The sequence below is a fragment of the Cavia porcellus genome, unplaced genomic scaffold, assembly GCF_034190915.1.
Source record: "Cavia porcellus strain 051 isolate PalLab524CR breed Dunkin Hartley unplaced genomic scaffold, mCavPor4.1 scaffold_29, whole genome shotgun sequence".
NCBI classification, from domain to species: domain Eukaryota; kingdom Metazoa; phylum Chordata; class Mammalia; order Rodentia; family Caviidae; genus Cavia; species Cavia porcellus.
In genome coordinates this window covers 40,977,862-40,994,590 of record NW_026947512.1, presented here as the reverse complement: position 1 = coordinate 40,994,590, position 16,729 = coordinate 40,977,862, and positions in this window count along the sequence as shown.

The following is a 16,729-nucleotide window of genomic DNA, read 5'->3' as shown; positions in this document are numbered from 1 at the left end:
GCTATCAGATGAGTTCTAACTAATATGTCTGGGTTCTTTTAAGAGATCAGGACAAGGAGGACCCTAGGGACATGTGCACACAGAGAGAATGCCAGGGGAGGACACAGCAGCAAAGCAGCGATCGGCAGGTCAGGGAGTGAGGCCTACAATGTAGATTTCAACCCTGCATCAGCTTGTTCACAGACTTCCAGCCTCCAGAATTGTGGGGAAAACCATTTCAGTTCTTCAAGCCACCCAAGTTTGATGTTTTGTTACAGCAGCTTTCTCAAACTGACATAGCCTTCTTTTCTTCCTATCCACCCAGTCTCATTGAGATCTCATCACATGCTGTTACCGATTGTGTCTGGATGTGCCCGTGGTGAGGCTTTGGGCGGTAGCTGGACCTAGGTGTCTGATGCTGTGAGTAAGTGTGACACTGGGATTCAGTGTGTGACACTGAGATTAAAATTATGATGCTGGGATTGAAACTGCCTTCCCTGGGTGTGGGTGGCACCGCCCGAGGACCGGTTAGCATAGATGAAGCATGAAGCCACGTTTACTGCCGCTTCTGCTACTGCTGTCTTCTGCCCGCCTCACCTGGCTTTACCTCCTCTGTGATGCCCCTCTGCCCTGCCATCCTGCCTTGGAGCCAATTAGAACTGAAACCTCTACAGGCTACAAGCTACATAAACCTTTCCTCCCTTAACTTGTGGATGTAAAGAATTTTATCTCAGCAATGAGAAAACACATGCTTTCGCGGGTGCTGAGGTTTCTCACGACTGGTTTAGTGTCTTGTGTAACCACTTCACTTCAGCTCTCCCTTTCCTGCAAGGCTGTCTTGCCCATTGCTGATTCTCTGGCTCAGACAGTAACCATGCAAGTTTTGCAGTAAAGAACAATAATGGAGAAGTAAGCTGCAGGATCTACTCATAGATCTTTGCTTATAGGTGAATTATCTGTGATGGTAAAATCTACAGAATAGAAAAACACCTCTGAGGCTGAGGGGTTAATACAATTCTTTATCTATGTTTGGCCATGTAAAAAGGCCAGAAAGCACTCAGTTAATCTTTATATCTCTGCTCTGCCACTGATTTTTCATATGACTGTGAACATATTTCACACCGTACCAGATGGGAGTTAAGCAGCATGCTCTCCTGGGTAAATCTGCAGAGATTAAGCAAGATAATTCTGCCTGCGACTTAGTGTTGTTTTTTGCACCTACCCAATATTTACAAAGTATGTATTATTTGTGGAAAAAATGCTTTTAGAAGAAAATAATTTGCCTACAACCCAACTTAATTCACATCATTTCTTATCTGAAATATTGGGGATTTCACAAGTTCACAAATTTATCTATTTCCTGCCTTCCCTTTCCTTCTGGGTTCTCTCCATTTGTGGGTCTTCTCATTCCGCCCTTCCTTGTGTCTTTTGCACTATCTTGTATTAGCCTTCCAAGTTTCCAAGTTTCATCCCTTTTATCTATGAAAGAAAAATAGCTTTCAAGTGATTTACTACAATCTGAAAGTAGTAGGGAATTTTGTGATTCAATCATCCAAAATTGATTTGGTTCTCATCACTCACGAGGCTGAAATAACTGTTAGCCCAGTGGAAATAATTAAGATAACATACCAAAAAAAAAACCATGAAGTTAAGGGCTAGTATACCTAGCCCTTTCACAAACCTATTCTGTAATAACTTGGGTAACCTCTTTGGGCTTCTTTATCTATAAATATGGCCAATGTTAGACATTTTTGTGAAAAGGGACATTATAAAAATGTATGGTTTCCTAATATCTTACAATCAAGTTAGGATCCTGAAGAGATAATGAGTAGGAAGATGAGAATAAAAATAATAAAGTTTTTATGAATCTTGGTAACAGTGACAGAAATCCATCAGGAGACAGGGGTAATTTTAGATACAGTAGATAAAGCTTAATACTATGTGAATATCCTCATGTATAGCTATTGCTCACCTGTGTAAGCTAAACTCACAGAAATCACAGAAGCAAGAAGCCCTATCAAAAACAGTCATTGCAACTGGGTTTCAAAAGAGGAATCTGGAAAGAAATACACTGAATTTCAGATGCACATCTATCTTCCTCTGATCAGATAAAGTTATTTTAAATACATCTGTACAATCATCAGCCTTCTATTTTTAAGTATATACAATCATTGGGTCTTACTCATAATGATTGCCATCTTTGTACTTTTCTCTGGTAAGTGAAATTAGCATCCTCTCATGAACTGTAAATGCTAAATTGCTAATAACTTCCCTGGGGTTTTCTTCACATCATGATACCTTCAATGATTTCATCAGAGTTTAGAGTATTAAAATATCACATTTATATTCTTAAGCACAATAATTTCCCTGAGGCTTGATCCAAAATTTAGGCATATTTCTAAATAATTCAGTAGAATCTTGGCTAAACATTAATCAAGTAGCCAATTCTAATGAAACCATTTCTTTTCTTTTTTTAAGTTAATGTCACAAATAGAAACTAACAACTCTAAAAGAAATTAAAATTTTGTGACAAACTCTAAATTTATGAACTGTTAGACCAAAAAATGCAAACTACAAAAATCATTTTGAAAGAATATGTATATGTTAAAAGCAATCAGCAAGAACCATACAACAAGCAGGAAATGTCACACTTTGTCACACTAGTCACAGGTAGACAACACCGTAGCATCTAATGTTTATTCTACTAGGAAAAAAAACCAATTTGTATGAAAATAATTTCCCTTTTTTCTGAAATTTTATAAACTCTAAAGAACCAATATATACTGACAGAAGTACCAATAAACAAAAAGCAAATTATAGCACATGATCAGGAGATATAGCAATGCTTATTTACCTAGAGTCTCAAAAACACAACTGTCCTAATGATTGAAATCCTATGAAACCAAAATTCTCACTCTGCATTCTGTTTTAGAAGAACACTTTAGAAGACCGCAAACATCCCCAAAATATCCCAAAACAACTCATATAGAGCTTAGATTCCAAGAAGGGAGACAGATAATAGTCTTATTTTTTCATTTGTTTTGAAGGAAGAATTGTGTCTGTGTATCTGCTTTTCTGAAAGGAGGAGAACAGTGTGAGAATGAAATTCTGGATTCATTCTTTCATTCTTCCATTCAACACATATTTATTAAATACTTACTCAGCATCAGACACTGTACTAGGTATCAGAGTATCAGTGGTAAGAAAAACAGAAACAAATCCTGTCCTAATCCAACCTGTGGTTCAGGGAGAGAGCTAGAAACAAGGCCCACAAGGTGATCAACTTTGAACATTACTGTGCTGTGTTTAGCAATAGTTTTCACTATTTGGCTGTGCAGGACTGGAGCTTAGACTATGTCAACAACAAAGGACGGATGTGCAGATGAGGGCCCTGAACAGTGCTTACTCTGTCTCCTGTGACCTCTACATCCAGCCAGTGAACCCCACATGTCCACTGCATAAGGCCAGTCAGTGAGTGAAGACAGAGGCCAGGGAAGAATGCTTAGGAGACCGCAGGGTCCAACCTGGATGGCATGGCGTCATTGTGGCTCACATGACATGGAAGAGAACACAGTCATTTAGCTTCATGTGAAACTATGAAGAACAGTTTGCAAAATTTGTTCTAGCTCCTTATGGAAATGAAAGACAGAGGAACCCAAAGGAAATGACTCATTCTCATGGGCAAAATCTCCAAGGCTCAGTTAAGGAGCGAGACTTGACAGTCATTAGAGAGGGAGTAAGCTAGTGGAATAGCAAGGAACTCAGGAACAGGAGTCACTGGATGGTGTACTAGCTGTAATGTATTAGTAGCAATTGGAGCCAAGGAGGGTACCCTTGAAAGGTATCCACTTACAAAGAAACTCACCCTGGAAGCTTTCCAGATGACCTGCTATTTGTACAGAAGAAATTTAATAATGGTACGTGAAGTCCAAGTTCTAACAAATTACATTTCCAAGCTTAAATACCCAGTGATCACCATCCTACCTCGCAAAATTGTTGTTGAACTTTAATGGTGTTAGTAATAGTATCATGACAGTGCCTGGCATATAATGGGCTTCTGATACATGTTTGGCATCATGAAGTGCATTATGACCAAAGATTACCTTATATTTTGATAATGGGCATAAATTTGTTTCACCTCAATTAAGTAGAATTTTCCAATAATAGGAAAACTTCATTCCGTGGGAATTTTAATTTGCTGGAGGTTGTTTTTTGATTTGTTCATTTGGTTGGTTCTCTATTTGTACCCCAAATGTAGATCTTTTTGTAGTTTTCTTGCAAAGAAACACAGAAGACCATGTTTGCACATGATCTGCTGAGATTGGTCTAGTTAAAAAAAGTCTCTAAGATGGGTTGAATATTTTAAGAGTGTGATTAATGTGAAATTCAGTTGGAGCCCACAGGAAATTATAATACACAGCAGTAAAGTGGTGCCCCTGAGATACTCAGACTCAGAGGAGCCAGCCATAGAGAAGAGTGGAATGGAAAGACAAGCAGATCACAAAACCTAGGTACTGCTGCCCATGCAAGAGAGTCCATCAACTGCCCATGAGAGAGCTCTCTCCAGATCTCTGACAAAGCCCCACTCCTGTGCTCAGAGGCCCCAATGACCTCAGGAGACTCATTTCTAGGAGCAAGCGAGAGTGAGGATTAAGGTGTGAGGAGTCAAGAGCGGCAATAATGGACACAGGTTAGAGTTCCTCTCCAGGGAGACCAGCTGGAAAGCAGGCAGGAGCAAGAGCACAGGAAGCAGGCACTGCTGCAGGCAAGGAAAGTCGGGGGACCTGGGACAGGGCAGGCCTAGCTTGCTCAACAGAAAGTAGGTAGAATCAGAGGGTAATGAGGGATGCTACCCTAACCTTTCCAGAAAAGCATTCCAAATCAAACAAGTGTCCCTAAAACACCCTGAAACAACCCCAGGGTCCCCAAAGGAAGCAGCTTGCCAGTGTGGGAATGTCTGTGCCCTCTCCCCATATTGATATGTTTAAACCAGATTCTCACCATGGTACTCTCAGACAGTGGGGCCTTCGGGGGTGCTGATGAGGTCATAAGGGCAAAGCCAAGATGAGTAGGACTATTCTCTTCATCAAAGAAGCCCCAGAAAGATGCTCACCAGGCCCTTTCACCATGTAAGGACAGAGGCAGAAGTTGTCATCTGTGAAGCAGCAGGAAGACACTTAGCAGTCCCCAAACCTGCCAGCGCCTTGACCCCTAGACTTCCCACACTCCAGAATATGAGAAATAAAGGTCTGCATTGGTAAGCCATAAAATTCATGGTATTTTAGTATAACAGATGAAACAGACTAAGGTAGCTAAACAGTACCCAGGGGCAATCTCACATATAATGATCTTTCATCTTTTTTTGTCTGAGACTATCTCAGTTTCCAATTTCTGTCCAAGAAAAAAATTATTAAGAATGTCCCTTTTCACCTAAAAAAGTAACCTACTCTGATTTGTTGCATCTGTGAGCAGCTGATGTCACCAGTGAGATTCAGAAACACTCAAGACTTTCATGGCTTCTATGGAGGAGAGCCTTAGGCGCCAAGCCAGTGGTCGCTTTGGCACAGGACAGCACCCGGTGCCCACAGGACTGCGACACAGTCACCCTGATGTGAGCACTTCGCTCTGGATCCTTGAAGCTTGAGGCTTCATCCAGCTTCCCAGGTTGTTTGCCAAGCTCCCCTTAGACTGTGAAAGTGTGAGATCTTGCGACAAATCTTTCTGGTTATTGTAGTTTTCTTGCAAAGAAACACAGAAGACCATGTTTGCACATGGTCTGCTGAGATTGGTCTAGCTAAAAAGTCACTTAGATGGGTTGAATATTTTAAGAGTGTGATTATTCGGTATTCATACATGCGAGATTGATTTATTTCACTTATGAGTATGGTCTCAAGCTGCGCCCATTTATTGATAAATATCTCAATGTGATCCTTCTTTATAGCTGAATAATATTCCATTGAATAGTTTCCCTAATGTAAGTAATGATTCAAATATATGAAAATATGTGGCAATCATGATTCCCCATTATGTGGCCTTGAAGCCTTATAAAATTTTCACTTATTAATTAGAAAGGCTTTATTCCGGGCTTCTTGATATGGAAATATTTGAAGCTATAGTATATGAAGTTTTATCCAAATATCTCAAGGAAAAAGACAGACACTATGGTAACTATTATTCTTTAAAAAAATTATTTAGTTATTTCTTATGTTTATTTTAATTAAGGGAAAAATTTAAAAAATTAGGATATATAATAGTAACTCTTTTCGATTTCCTATTAACTTGTTTTGAAGTCCTGTAATGCTCCCACGATCTTGTTTTGACTGATTAGACTCTGTTCCATTCTGTGGGATAGTATCAGGTCCGAGGGTATAGGCAACTACTTTGAAGGCAGTAAGATTCACTAAGATGCCCATTCTGGTTTGACTATTGTCTCCTTTGGAAGTCCTGTATTGTTTACAATGTCTAAGTTTTATTGGTCTTGTTCTCTACTGTTTTGTCCAACTTTATAATATCTAATGAGATAGACAAATCTTTTTAAGGAAACAAGAGACAACGTTGATAACTATTGTTAATAACCGTATACTCTGTTCTACATCATGTGCTAAGTCTATCCTTGGTTTTCACTGACAGCTTTGTTCTGCCATATTTGACTTTATTCTCCCCCCCCCCCCAAAAAAGTAATAAGAACTAAGGAGTAATAAAATCTAAAATGTGTAAATTTTGTTGTAAAAAGAGAGGAAGGGGAAAAAAGAGCTCTAACGGATATAACAGCAAGTGTGTATAGGGATGTTGAATAGCTGACTATATTAATGTTTTTGGATCATTGAACACAGCTGTTTGTAGTCTCTCTGTTTGAATGTCTACTTTGTATTCTTTGATACTGTGATTTGAGCAACTATTTCCAAGATGATAATATGTAATCTATTAACAGGTGATTTCTTACTGTTATGCTTTTTTTTGTAGTTCTGTATTATATGTAACCTTACACTGCTTTGTTTTGTTTTGTGTTTTTCTCTTTTTCCTCTTAAAAAAAAAAAAAAAAAGAATTGTTAGAGGAGATTCACCATGTTCAGTATTACTTTCTCAGTTTTGGCACCTAATAAAGCTAGGTAATTAATTTAAAAAAAAAGTTAGTCATGAATGATGTGTTGCCTTTCTGAATAAAAAGACTCATTTTATATATCTAAAAAAAAAAAAAAAAAAGAGTGTGATTAATGTGAAATTCAACTGGAGTCCTTGGTAGACAAGTCTGAAGCCCTGGGAGATATCTGTTGCACATGTTATTAAAATCCATTTCTAAAATGTCTGCTTCTGTTAGGGACTCACAGTCTTCATCCAGTTCAATGAGTCTACTTTTGCACCTGACCCCATGTCCTACACTTATTATTAAACTACCATTCATGTTGTCTCTATCCTCATTGCTCAAGGTCACCCAATCTTCCCCCACCCCAACTACAGCATTTCCTGGGAGTAATTCCAATCACCGAGTGATGTCAAACACAGTTCAGCTCGCAAGACTGGAAGGAAAGACTACTGTTGGTTTAAAATGTGACTTGTTGCTGGGTCCCTAAAAAGGAGAGATGGCATCCAGAAGAACACATGCGATTTTTCTTAAAAAACAGTTTCACTATACTACAGGCTGCAGCCCCAGTCCTACAGAAACTTCCAATCTAGAAGAATAAGTGAGTACAAGAAAACTGCAATGTTATATTATTTTTAATGATAACCTGTTACCTGGGGAAAGGGTACGTATTGCAGATTTTATGGTCATGACCTTTGGGTCTGATAAGTTACATATGGCACAGATTTAGCAGATGTTACTCTCTAGCCATTTTTTAGGACTCCAGCCACACATAAAAAATGTACTGCTGATATTCACTAACAGTTTAGTAGGCAAGACAGGTAAAGATGATATTTTTTTCTTGTTTTGGTTTTCACTATTATTAGATAAACAATAATCACTTGTAAAATGATCACTTATAAAAATAAGTGATCATTATGAGTCTGTTTATTCTAGGATTGTTGCCATTGTTTAAAGCACTTTTGCAAAAGTTAAACCTTGCTTTCAAATTGGCTTTAGAGAAGCAGACTCATTCCTTTAAAATGTCTCAGTGTTCACTCCGGGAGAACATGGCAGACAGACAACAGCAACTACCGGAGGCTCTCTGAAAGGCTCAGCTCAGAGGCCAGGAATGATGCGGACTAAGGAGACATGAACCGGTAGAGATATGCTCTGCTGACTCAGGAACGAACTGGGCTGAGAGAAACCAACTTAGAATACAGTCCTGGTGCTAAAATAGGAACAGAAAAGACTCAGTGTGGAGGCTCGACCCCGCGCCATTGGAAATCGTGATTTGGGTTGCCCGCCGCCCGGCGGCTGGCTGCCTCCACAGCGGCTCGGCAAGGAGAGACGCGCCGAGCTCTGGGAACGGGAGTCTGCGAACGGAGTCGAAAACAGGACGGACAAGGAGGCGTACACGAAAACTGACTGGTGGCGAAGTGAGTGAGAAACTGACCCCCTACCACAGTTTGACTCCAGCGGAGGACTTTCTGGGCTCAGGCAGTCCTGTAAGAGCAGGGCGCGGTGGCAACTCCAGCCACACATTCCCCTCTCGGACGGGATTGGTGAAAAGTGCCTGGCCTGTGTGACGCTGCTGGCGGACTCCCTAGGCTGGCCTAACCCAGATCCTAGAGCCTGACGGTGGCCAGGAGGAGCGACCGACTCCCCCGTAGGCTGCCTCCTCCGCAACTCCCTGGGGCGCAGCGGTGGGCAGGAACAACTAGCCAGCGCAATTTGATCAGGCTGTGGCTGACAGGCAGGGAAGCCGGGCCTCCTACGTAAGCTTGCATTTTATAAGGAACAGAAAATATGGGAAAGGGAAGCAACAAGAAAGGCTCCTCGGCCCCCAATCCTGAGAAACAGGCAATAGTAGACACCGCACCAATATACATTAAGCGCCATATAGAGAGCCTCATAGACCAATTCAGGAATGAAGTTATCAATGACCTGAAGCTAGAAGTATGCAGAATAGTTAGAGAAATGCTAAGCACCACCCAGGAAAAAACAGATGGTGGAATGGAAGAACAGAAAAAGAGGGGAGAATTGCTTGATGGAGAAAACAGAGAAAGCCTTGAGTATGTGAAGCAGGTTCAAAGGGACTATCAAGAAACTAAGAAGTCTATCGAAGACTGGCATAACAGCTTGAAAGAAACTAAGGACAGACTATCTGAACTGGAGGGCAGACTTGTAATATGGGAGAATGAAATGAAAAACTTCTTAAAAATAACAAAGAAACAAACAGCAATAATACAAAGACAAGAAGATGATAAGAGGAGCCATAACTTAAGGATTAAGAACATAAAAGAAGAAGTAGGGACACAAACAAGTGAACTACAAAAGCTACTCACAGAAATAATCCAGGAGAATTTTCCTAATTTAGCAAAAGGTAAAGATACTCAGATGTATGAGGCATACAGGATCCCAGCTACCTACAACCCTAACAGAGAAACACCCAGGCATACAATAATAAAAATTCCAGAAATTCAATACAAGAACAGAATATTAAAAGCTGTAAGAGACAAGAAACAGACTACTTACAAGGGAACACCCATCAGAATTACAGCAGATTTCTCTTCACAAACCATCAAATCACGAAGAGCATGGGGGGAAATAATTCAAGCTTTGAAAGATAATAATCTCCAGCCAAGATTGAGATATCCTGCACAACTGTCCCTGGAAATTGATGGAAAAACAAGGTGCTTCCAGGATAAAGAGGAACTGAGGGAATTTGCAACCACCAATTCAACCCTACAGAAAGTATTGCAGGATATTCTAAAAAAAGAAAAATACAAAGAACCCAGAAATAGTGGCGAGGAGGCCACAACGAATGGAGCAGAGAACAAAATGAAGAAGACAAACTGACAGCTACTGACAGAAAAAGAGCTCAACAGAAATGAGACAGAGAAGATTGGATGATAGGAACAGCTATTTTGGAGAAAATGACATCTTAATAGGTAATACTGATTTAGTGTCATCTTGTTTTGAAGTCTCATCTAGCTTTTGTTCTTCTGTCTCCAATGGTCTAAACAGGTTGTATCTCATTGGATTTTATTATGTACGATAGTATAAGCAAAAACCTTTTAAAGACAAGGAGATTATACAGAAACCATTGCTCATTTTCTGTTAGTCGATTCTAAATACTCTATAATGCTGTCATTCTCTTAAATGGTTTTACATTGTTTTGATATACTTAATGCTACAGTATACGAAGTTGTACTCAAGGACTTCAAGGAAAGAGTCAATATGGTAACTACTTTTGGGTCGGAAATATCTGGTGGTGAAACACTATTCTGCTTAAATGGTTATGCTTTGATCTGCCCTGTTTCGCTGTTATGCCCTCTTTTTTCTCAATCTCCACTCCATTATTTACTTTTTAATTTTTATGCGTTTAATTAAAGGGAAAAAATAGCAGGATATAATATAGTAACCCACTTTGACTTTCTATTATCTCGATTTGAAGCCCTGTATTACTCTCACCATCTTGTTTTTGACTGAGGTTCCTCTATTCTGTTTTGCTGGATAGTATCAGGTTCGAAAGTTTAGGCATCAGCTGAGAAGATAATGAGATTCATTATAACGCCCATTCTCATTGACTTTTATCTACTTTTGAAGACCTACAATGTCTCCAATGTTTTGGTTTTGTCGGTTTTATTCTTTACTGTTTTGTTCAATTGTATTACAACTAATGATATAGGCAATTCTATTAGAAATAGCGGGAGGCATTATGGTAACCATTGTTGATCACCTTGTATTATGTTTTTGTATTATCTATTATGTCCACCCTTTTGACTTGACCGATTCTGTTCTGTTATGTCACATTTGGTTTTACTCTCTTCCAAAAAAGCAATAAGAACCGTGGGAGCAATGAAACCCAAAATGTGTAATAGTCATTGTACAAAAGAGAGGAAAAGAAAGTGCTCTAAACTATATAACTGCATGTATATTTAAGTGTATAAGATAGAAAATGATATCACAGAGTTTTATTGGATCATTGAACAGAACTGTTTGCAGTATCATTGTTGGAATGTCCACTCTACAAGCTTTAATTTTGTGACTTGAACAATTATTTCTAAGATGGCAATATGTAATCCATTAACTAGTGATTTCCTACTGCGCATTTTTTCTTCTGTAAATCTGTATAATTTGTACCCCTTCACTGTTTTTTTTTCTTTTCTTTTCTCCTTAAATAAAAAAAAATAATTGTAAAATGTCTCAGGGTTCAAAAGCTTCATATAGTGGTGATTGTTCTTGAGTTCAATCCAAAGGCATGATGATGAATAGGTTTTTTAAAAATTTTATTTAAAGAGAAAGAAAGCAAAACAGAAAAAAGGGTACAAATAATATATAATTTCAAGTAAAAAATAAACAATAAGAATACACTAGTTGATAAATTACACATGGTCATCTTAAAAATAGTTGTTAAAGTTAGAAAATTAAAGCATAAAAAGTGGACATTCAAACAGTGAGAGTGCAAATAGTTCTGCTCAATGATCCAACAAGAACTTATTAATATGGCCCTCTATCTTACACATTTAAAAACACATGCAGTTATATCCTTTAGAGCACTTTCTTTTCTTCTCTTTTTACAATAGCAATTACACATTTTGGGTTTTATTACTCCTACATTTCTTACTACTTTTTACACTAGAGAAACAATGTGATATTTATAAATATGATTCTTATTTATTTGACTAATGAGGATAGCCTCAAGTTGTCTCAATTTATCTAGGAAGGCCTCAAGATCATCCTTTTTATAGCTGAGTAATATTCTATTATATAAAAATACCACATATTTTTCATCCATTCTGTGACTGATGGGCATTTTCCAAGATTTAGCTATTACAAATTGTGCTGCTATGAACATGGGTGCACATGTATCATCGTGACATGTCCTTTTCAGTTTTTCTGGGAAAATAGGCAGGAGGAGAATAGCTGGATTGAATGGAACTTCCAATCTTAGTACTCTGAGGAATCTCCATTCTGATTCACATAGTGGCTGCACCAGTCTACACTTCCACTAACAGTGGACCAGTGTTCCTTTTTCCTTGCAGACTCGCCAACATTTGTTATCAGTTGATTTCTTGATGGCAGCTATTCTTTCTGGAGTGAGATGAAATTTCAATGCTGTTTTAATTTGCATTTCTCCAATGACTAGTGATGGTGAACATTTCTTCATGTATTTATTTTCCATTTGTATGTCTTCATCTGAGAAATGTGTGTTCATCTCACATGACCATTTTTGGAAAGGGTCTTTGAATTTGGGGTCCTGATGTTTTTCTTTATATGTTCTGGATATAAGTCCCTTGAGTGGATGCTGGCTAAAATTATTTCCCATTCTGTGGGTTTTCTTTTCACTCTGTTGGTGATTTCTTCTGAAGGGCAAAAACTTTTTAGTTAAATGAGATCCCAGTTGTTGATTTTTTTGAAGTGTTTCCTGTGTAGTTTGCATTTTGTTCATGAATTCTCTACCTACCCCTATGTTTCCAAGATTTCTACCTACCTTGTCTTCCAGTAGATTTAGTGTTTATGTTTTAATATTTATATCTTTGATCCATTTTGAGTTTAGTTTAGTGCTTGGTGATAGGCATGGGTCTAGTTTCAGTATTCAGCATGTGGAGAGCCAGTTTTTCCAACATCATTTATTAAAGAGGCTATCCCTCTTCTAGTAAACATGTTTAGCCCTTTTGTCAAATATCAGGTGGCTTAGTGTCTTTGTAGTTGTGTTTGTGTCTTATAATCTATTCCATTGACCCTCAGGTCCATTTCTTTGCCAATACCATCCTGATTTTATCACTGTGGCTTTGTAGTATAGTTTCAAGTCAGGAATTGTGATGCTTACTGCCTTGCCTGTATTGTCCAGAATTACCTTTGCTATTCTAGGTTTCTTGTATTTCCAAATGAATTTTAGGAGTGTTTTCTCTAGATCTGTAAGGTATGTTAATGATATTTTGATTGGGATTTCATTAAATCTGTATAACAGTTTTGGGAGTATGGCCATTTTCACAATGTTGGTTCTTCCTAGCCAAGAGCAAGGAATATCCTTCTATTTTCTAAGATCCTCTTCAATCTCCTTTTATAGCATAGCATAATTTTCAGCTTATAGGTCTTTTACATTCTTGGTTAGGTTGATTCCTAAATGTTTCACTTGTTTAGAGGCTATTGTGAAAGGCAATATTTCCATAATTTCTGTCTCATGGAGTTTTTTGTTTGTGTATGGGAATGTTATTTATTTTTGAGTGTTGACCAGCTACACTGCTGAATTTGTTTATTACCTCTAGTAGTCTTTTAATGGAGTTTTTGGATCTTCTAGAGTATCTTGTCATGTGCAAATAGTGATAATTTAACTTCTTCCTTTCCTATCTTTATTCCTTATATTTCTCTCTCTTGTCTGATTGCCCTGGCTAATATTTCTAGAACTATATTGAATAGGAGTCATGATAGTCGACATCCTTGTCTTGTTTCTGATTTTAGAGCAAAAGCTTTCATTTTTTGTGCATTTAGTATAATGTTGGCTGTTGGTTTGTCGTAGATGGTCTTTATGAGATTGAAGTAGACACCATGTATATTGAGTTTCTGAAGGGTTTTTATCATGAACAAGTGTTGGACTTTATCAAAAGTTTTTTCTGTATTTATTGAGATGACCATGTTGTTTTTGTTTTTGGCTCTGTTGATGTGGTGTATTACATTTATTGATTTGCATACGTTAAACCATCCCTGCATTCCTGGAATGAATACCACTTGGTCGTGATGTATAATCTTCTTGATGATTTGTTGCATTCTATTTTCCAGTATTTTATTAAGAATCTTTGCATAAATGTTTGTTAGTGAGATTGGCCTATAGTTCTCCTTTTTGATTGGGTCTTTCTCTGATTTTGGTATCAGAGTATTACTTGCCTCCAGGAATGATTTAGGGACAATTGCTTCCTTTTCAATTTCATTGAAGAGTTTAAGGAGTATTGGCATCAAATCTTCTCTAAATTTCTTGTAGAATTCAGCTGTGAATCCATCAGGACCTGGACTTTTCTTTGTTGGTAAGTTTTTAATCACATTTTTAATTTCAATAGCTGATATTGGGTTACTCAAAATTGCTATATCTTCTTGGTTGAGATTTGGTAGTTCAGAAGTTTCTAGAAATCTGTCCACTTCCTCTGTATTTTCCCCTCTATGTGAGTAGAGATTTTCAAAGTAAATATTCATGATCTTTTGAATTTCCATGGGATATGTCATGATTTCCCTCTTTCAGTCCTCACTGTGTGAATTTGGATTTTTTCTTTCTTTTACTTGATAAGGTTAGCTAGAGATTTGTCAATATTGTTTATTCTCTCAAAAAACAAGCTCTTTGATTCATTAATGGTTTGTATTTTTTTAGTTTCAACTGCATTAATTTCTGCTCTAATCTTTATAATTTCATCTCTTCTATGAGCTTTGGATTTTGTATGCTCTTCTTTTTCTAGAAGCTTGAGATGAAGCATTAGGTTGTTTATTTGTGCTCATTCTCTTTTCTTGATATGACAATTTATTGCTATATATTTCCCTCTTAAGACCACTTTCATTGCTTCCCACATATTACAGTATGGTATTTCTGCACTTCATTGAATTGTAGATATTGCTTTATTTCTTCTTTAATTTCATCTGTAGCCCACTGGTTGTTCAGAAGATTGTTATTTAATTTCCATGTATTTATGCAGCTTTTGCAATTTCTTTTGCCATTAATTTCAAATTTTAGTGCTCTATAGTCAGTGCTCTATAGTGGGATAATTTTAATATCTTTCTATTTATTTAAGAATATTTTATGGGGTAACATATGATCTGTTTTGGAGAATGTCCCATGTACAGCTGAGAAGAATGTATATTCTGATGTGGTTGAGTGGAACATTCTGTAAACATCTGCTAAGTCCGATTGCTCACAGGTATGATTCAGTTCTACTATTTCTTTGCTGACTTTTGCTTAGTTGATCTATCCCTTTGTGATAATGGGATATTAAGGTCCCCTGTTATAATTGTGTTCTTGTATATTTGGTTTTTCATGTCCATTAGTATTTGTCTTATATAGTTGGATGTTCCTGTATTTGGTGCATATATATTTATAATTGTTAGTTCTTCTTCTTGAATTTTTCCACTAACAAGTATGTAGTGACTTTCTTTATCTCTTTAAATAATTTTAGGTTCAAGTTCACATTGTCTGCAAACGGAACAGTTACCCTTGCTTTTTTCTGGGTTCCTGTTGCATGGAATATTGTTTTCCATCCTTTGACTTTTAATCTATGAGTTTCCTTTTGAGTAGGTGTCTTTCTTGTATACAGCATATTGTGGGATATTGTTTCTTGATCCATTCTGTCAGCTTGTTTCTTTTGATAGGTGAATTGAAGCCACTTACATTTATGGATATAACTGATATGTACTGGCTGGACTTTCCTATGTTGTGTTCCAGGTGTTTGTTTTCTGCTTTTCCCCTTGTTTAATTGCTTGCCCTGCCTGGTGATTTCTTTCTATTGTTGTTCTGGAGATCATGATCATTTTTATCTCTATCTAGTATGTCTTTCAATACTCTTTCAAGGGTTGGTTTGGTGGACATGAATTTCTTCTTATGGAAGAAGAAATTCTTTCTTATGGAAGTATCTTGTTTTTCCATTAAGTTTGAATGAAAGTTTTTCTGGGTACATCTGTATGGGTTGAAAGATGTTTTCATTCAGGGCTTCAAATACCTCACTTCAAGCTTGTTTTGACTTGAGGGTTTGTGCTGAAATGTCTGCCATGATTCTAATGGGCTTTCCTTGATAGGTGAGTTGTGTCTTTTCTCTAACAGCTTTTATTATTCTGTTTTTATGCTATATGTCTGTGATCTTACTTATTATATGTCTAGGTGTAGATTTATGTTGGTTGTGACTGTTTTGCATTCCATATGCCTCACTTACGTGCATATCAGATTTTTCCCCATGTTTGGGAAATTTTCTGCTATTACTTCTGTGAATAGTTTATTTACATTATTTGCATTGACTCCTGCATCTTCACTGATGCCTTATATTGTTTCTCTTAACATCATCTTGAAGTTGCTGGATTGTCATTTCATGCTGCTTTGTTATTTTTAAAAGTTCTATCCTTTCATGATTGCTAAATGTGATCCCATCCTCAAGGTCCAAAATTCTACCCTCAGCTTCATTTAAACAGTTTTGCCAGCTTTCAATAGAATTATTTTGTTTCTTGGATGTCTCTTTGAGTTTGTTTCATGGATTCTGCTTGTTTTCTGTATTGTTTGTTAAAGGTTTCAGTCAGTGTCCCATGATCCTGTACTTTTTTATCTATTTCTTCTCTAACTATACTGAGCAACTCCTTTACTAAGGTTGTTATTTCTGTCTTTACGTAAGAGATTACTTCTAATTTGATTTCCTCTATAACCTCATGGATTTGTTCTTTTCAGATTTCTGGTGTGTGACTTTTGAAATTCTCTATTTTGATGTCTCCTGTACTTGCTCCTAATGGACTAGATGTTTGGGATTGGATTTTGCTTTTTTGTTTTGTCCTTTTCCCCTTTCAGGTTAATATTTGGTTCTTCAGTCCCACTAGTGTCAACTGTTGGTAGCGTGTATCTTGGGGTCCTACTGTAAGGTTGATGTTTGTCCAATTGCTGGGGCCCACAATGAAGAGATGGGCCAGTCACCTGAATTCCTCCTTCAGAGCCTGTTGGGTGAG